General features: G+C 36.9%; 1 protein-coding gene across 1 annotated transcript in view; it reads left to right on the forward strand.

The window, feature by feature from the left end:
• Nucleotides 1-6,000, forward strand: part of STXBP5L (syntaxin binding protein 5 like) — a 216,841-nt gene that overhangs the window by 186,506 nt on the left and 24,335 nt on the right. The window lies entirely within an intron of this gene.

A 6,000-nucleotide genomic window follows, 5' to 3' on the forward strand; every position in this document is an offset into this window, starting at 1 on the left:
ATTAATATAATTTCCTATGCTTTCTGCAGATATTTACAAGCAGTGAATGAATTCTTTACCAGGTCAGAGATAATGTCTCCCATTTTATACAGCAGTGAAAAACTAGACAAAGTAGCAAATAAGCTCAGTTTTTTCAAGGATTTGAGAAATGTCTTCTGATGCAGAGGCCCAAAAACTTTAATTCTGAAAGTTGGCTTCATAAAACACAATTGTAGGGGTCAGACAAAGGAGCTTTGGTTATAACTCTGTATTCCATTTTGTCCATTTTGTACGAGGTTTGTGGAATCTGTTTGATTTTTCTTTCCTTAAAGATTTCTGCGTACCATAACAGAATTATAATATGAAAACATCCACCATTTGATGCCTTTGTAGTTCATTGCAAAGGAAGTGTTACTTCCTGGATGCTCCCAAGCCTATGGAACAGTACCTGGATATGGTAAAGAAGACCTCATTTTTATTTTATGGATGAGCTGTGGGGTTACAGCAATTCTTGCTTTACCCTTTCAAAGTAGTTTATAGCAGACACTAGGCACTGGCAAAATTCTGAAGCTTTAAATCTGTTTTTGCTTACTGCTGCATTGGACAAACTGGTGGATTTTAAGTGGAGCATTCTGTATTAGTTTTTTCTGGCTCTGGATCTGTAATTCTGTTTACAATGCCAAAGAACATTTCAGAAAATTTGAAATTACGAGAGTTGCTTTCCTCCTTGGTCTGACATTTTTAGAAAAGGCAATTCAGACATCCAACTTTAACAATGCTTTTCTTGAATTACTTGTCAATATACATTGAAAATGATATGTATTTTTACATGTAAAGGATTTTATGGACTGTCCAATGTGTGTCTCCTTCCAGAAGGGTAGAGTAATTTCTGTTCACTTTTCGGTCTGAAAATACCATTGGGGAATTGAGAAATCATCTGAACTCTGCTTGTAGTTAGAATCATAGCATAACTAAGGTTGGAAGGGACCTCTAGAGATTGTCTAGGCCATCACCCTGCTCAAAGCAGGCCTAGTTAGACCAGGTAGGTCAGGGCAGTGTCCAGTTGAGTCTCGAATACCTCCAAGGACAGGGGGTCCACAACCTCTCTGGGCAACCTCTTCCAGTATTTGATCATCCACACAGGAAAAAAGTTTTTCCTAATATCTAACCAGAATTTCCTGTGTTCCAAGCTGTGTCCTTTGCCTCTCATCCAATCACTGTGCACCTCTGAGAAGTGTCTGGCTCTATCTTCTCCATATATCCAGATCAGAGAGTTGCAGACAGCAATAAGGTCTCCCCTGAGTCTTCTCTTCTTAAGGCTGAAAAAAAAACCCTAGTTCTCAGCCTCTCCTCATGTGTGCCAACTCCCTTACCGGCTTGGTGGACCGCTGCTGAACTCATGCCTGTATGTCAATATCTTACTTGTAATGGGGAGCCCAAAACTGAGCACAGGACTTGAGATGCAGTCTGACAAGCACCAGATAGAGGGGAAGGTGCTGCCTATGCTCTCTCGCTGATTCAGTGGAGGATGCAGTTTGCCTTTTTTGCTGCAAGTTTGGTCACTATCAAGATGAAAAACACTGTGGGTTGGACTAAAGGCTTTCACTTCTACAGAAATGGTTTTAAACGTGTGGCCTCTCTGCAATTTCACATTTTCAGGTTTGGATTTTGATATTCTGTAGCTAGGACCCTACTAGACAAAAGTTTCCTTCATCTGCTGAAGGTCAGGTGTATGACAGCACCAGTTTCTTCCTTAATTAAATAAGAGAAGGTTTATGGTCAAGTATTTTTAAAAGAGAACCTATGTTAACGGATATATTAGCACTCTGCCAGTCCAAATAACCAGAACAAAAAAAAAAAAAAAGGGCAGCAAGAGCTGATCAGTAGGTTAACTCTGTCAACTATTACAGTGTAATAGGCATGTGCTGTGTGGTTATATTTCAAATGCAGAAAGGGGCTGTGTTCTGACATCTAATGCTTCCAGATTAAAAACAAAAAACAAAGAACAACTGATCTATATGGGAGATTTAACAAGCAAGTAGTTTAAAGGAAAGGTAAGTGCTTAAAATTATCAAAATGATACCGTAACTAAAATGTTTATAACTGATACAGTTAATGTAGTCACAAAGGAAAGGCGGTAAAATTTGTTAGCTGAAACAACAAAACAAGCAGTAAAGATCATCATACATTTAAGAGTTGATAATAACAAAATGATATGCAACTGTTAGGCTCACAATGTAATAGATACTCACTGTTCCTAAGTTCTCTATTTTTGCTTAAAGAAGAGTTCCTTACTGAGGACTCTTAAAGGTAAGTCATTTTCCACTCCTTTCAAGCAACGCAAAGACATATGTAGTATTCTTCCATTCTGTGGTCTCTGTACACTTCTCAGGTTGTAATACTCTCCAGCAGTCAAAATCTGGGGCTACACATAGATTCACCAGACCTGCCTGGACCCAGAGGTCCTCTATAGTAAGTAACTTGGATTGGGATTGAGCTCTCACACAGACTGCCATCTGTAGGCAGAGACTCGGGCGTGAGACAGATAGTCCTATCACCTTGTTTGGACTTAAAGCAGCACCCAAAGTCTTAGTAACTGACCTGTGTGTACAAGCAGAAGAATGTTTAGAAAGTAATAATTTTCCATGTATAATTATTTTGACAACAAAGTGATAACAAAAGAAGGATAAATAAGAACTCTAAATCAGAAGTTGTCAACTATAAAATCTGGTTTTGCAACATTAAAATAAAAATGAACAATTATTACTAGTTTATTTATTACAATAACCTGGTATGAAATCTGTCAAAAATCTACAATGCATAATGTTAACAAGTTTGGAAAAACTTGGATTTTTTTAGAATTGTTTGATTGCTGCGTAAAAATTATGTGTAAACTTAATTATATTTGGAATGCCTTATTTGACTATGTCTGTGCCTTTTTCTGTTGAGTATTTGCAAGCAAATTATTTATATGTTAGCATATATGGAGTGGTGCTAGCTCAATTATTTCAGACATTCTTACCTCTAGTTAAAAACAATGCTTTTTGGAAAAATCAGGGGAAGAATCTCAGGAAGAATCTGGTTAGAATAGACTAAAACCACTTTTGTTGTAATTATCTTACATTTTGTTCGTTCATTTCAGAGGGAAAGGTGGAGTTTTGTTTAGAAAGTCTCTAGCTCATATGTGTCATGATTTATTTTTGTCATGTTCAAGTTGAAAAAATGTTTCCAGACCAACCTCTTTGAAGAATTTTTCATTTTCAAAAACAGAGAATTAAACCCAGACTTTTCCATCTTGAAAATGCAGGTGCAATGCTACTAATAAGGGTGCTCAGGACTAGTTGTTGATATCCTAGGTGGTCTTGTGGTTCATCCACTCTATTTGCATGTTTCAGTGTTGTCCTCTGTGCAGCTCAGGACGTATCATGTTTCATGCTTATGTTTCAGAATTAAATCAAGTTTTCTGTGTTTTCCTGTTCATTGCACAAACCATAGCAACAATTTATGTTACGTTATTCTGTTGAGGGACACTGAGTGCTGTATACTTTTTGAGACAGTCAGTCCAGTAGTGTGGTGTTATACGATCACTAGAAATTCAGCAGCGGAATCTGAGGAGCAGAGTTAGATTCAAGTAGTCCAAAATTTTCCCACTGTTCTCAGGGAGCAAAGCTAGATTTATTTTTAGATTTGCACTGCCAGGTTTGGGTTTTCAGATATGATAATGTAGAAGTGATGTTATGATATACGGTAATATATTCTTAGTGTTCTTCATTTGGATAGTGTTTATTTTGTATTTTGGTTTCATTGTTCATAATCACAGGCAAAAATACTAGTTTTAAAAGGGGCTCTGTCAGTGACAACACACTTAACATTTTCAACCACTTCACAGTATTTTATTTCTCTGAAAAATAAATCTGTTCATCCTGCTTTCAAAAAAATGATGATATCTAGGATCAAGCACAGGATAGGAGTTCATTACCGTGAGAAGAATGCCATTATATTACACAGGCAGTATATTACAATGACAGCACGTTATACTCTTAGCGTGGACCTAAATGTACTAGCAGTATGTCAATAAGCAATTCATCCTTCCTCTTCAAACTGATGAAGACATGATGGTAAATGTACAGTTTTGCTGGCGGTACATCTGTACTAACCTCTTCTGCTAGGGCTCACACCTCCTCTCCTCCCTGGTTGACAAAACTGCACCAAGAGAAAATCGTGATCCTGACTTTGTAAGGGATTTTCTTTTAAGAATAATTTGTTAAAAGTTCAAGGTGTCAGCCTATATTCTCACTAATGAATGATCACACTACTTTTACACAAATTTTGGTTGTTTTACATGCAAACAAACCTGAGACTGTTCTTCGGGCTATTTGTACAGTTATGAGATCTCTTTTTTCCTTGATTCAAAAGTGTATCTCTTTTCTGTGTAAAGAAAAAAGGTTAGTCACACCCATAATTATTACCCAAAATCTAATTTATTGATAATACACAAAAATCCCCCATGGAAACAGATGGACTTTTCCTTCCTTTAACAGCAGAGATTGTATTCCTCAACATTTGTTGAGGAGATTCTCTGGGACTCATTTTTCAGGTTCTTTCTGCTCCATATTAAAGCATCTCTCTCTGGTCCTCTTGCCTGCTCTTTTATTGATTACTTCCTTACAACTTAGGATGATATTATAATGCTTCTAATTAGTTGTATTTAAATTCCTCTGTTCTCAACCTCTCTCAGATTATTAGTGCTTTTTGGTTTTCAGCTAGTTTTTCTGTGTGAATTTATCCCTTTGTTTGAAAAAAATGGTTGGTCTTTTTATTTGTTATGCCTAGTCTAACACAACTTTCTAGGCAGCAACTGCAAATGCATGTTTCTCCTTTCTTACTGACATTTTTAGTACATTTGGTTTTAACAGGGGCTCAGCTTTTCACGGGTAAATCATTGGTTCCTTTTGCTTTTTGCAGTGGTCACCAAGTAGTTTAAAACAGTTGTATGACAAGGCAGGTTGTGTAACATATACATGTTACTGTGTGTAAACTAAAATCAGCATGTGTATATATAATATGCTTCCTGTCTGTGTAATACTCCTTGAAAAAATTAGATTAAATTTGAGATTCTCCAGCAGGCTTGCTGTTGTCATGTTGCACATTACTGAGAGATGCCTTCTGAGAGATGCAGTTTCATCAAGTTCACAGTAACTAATGTTACTACTTCATGTACAGTGGAGCTATCATGGCACGGTAACTAAGAAATAAATTTATCTTGATATATTAACATTCATCTTTTCCTTGGATACAATACAAAACAAACTGCATAGGATACTTATATACAGACTCTTAAAGACTAATCTAATCCTCAGATATAAATAACCTGACATTTAAAATGAAGGCAGAAACTCCAAGCTTGTCCTTACCTATAGTATTGAGCTTCCATAGGTTTGAATAGAAATACTCAGTGTGCTTGCATAAGTCTGAATTTTTGTTATGCTTATTACCTGCTGTTTACTTAAAGTAGTAAGTATAAATTACCTGCTGACCAAAAATAATTCAGTTATACCTGTGTGTGTATCCTTTCATATGTTGAGGGGAAAGTTGTGTTCAGTAATCCTTCTCATGTTGCCTCACCCAGCATGAGAGGAAGAAAAATATCACATGAATGTTTTATAGTCCAGTCCAACCCACTCTGAACTCGGATCTAAGCCTTGATCAGTGGATTGTTGTGGTTTAAAGACCTGTTGGCAGTAACGAAGAACAGACAAATATAGGCAGAGTTTAAAGCAGCCATGTTTTGTTTCTCACCCCATCAGACAGCAGCATGTGCTGTGCTGATTGACCATGGCCTCTAGCAGGGGTCCAAGGACTTAGCCTCATATCTTTAGATCTGTAGCAGACAAATCAATTGTTCAGCAGCCAGTTTCCTTAGCGGTAAAATAAATCTATGTGGTATATAAAGAATAAAATACTTAGCAATATTATGGCTAGTTTTATAATTATCCCAAATAGTGGCAGGGGGGGGGGGGG

This window comes from Aptenodytes forsteri, unplaced genomic scaffold (assembly GCF_000699145.1).
Source record: "Aptenodytes forsteri isolate BGI_AS27 unplaced genomic scaffold, ASM69914v1 Scaffold216, whole genome shotgun sequence".
NCBI classification, from domain to species: Eukaryota; Metazoa; Chordata; class Aves; order Sphenisciformes; family Spheniscidae; genus Aptenodytes; species Aptenodytes forsteri.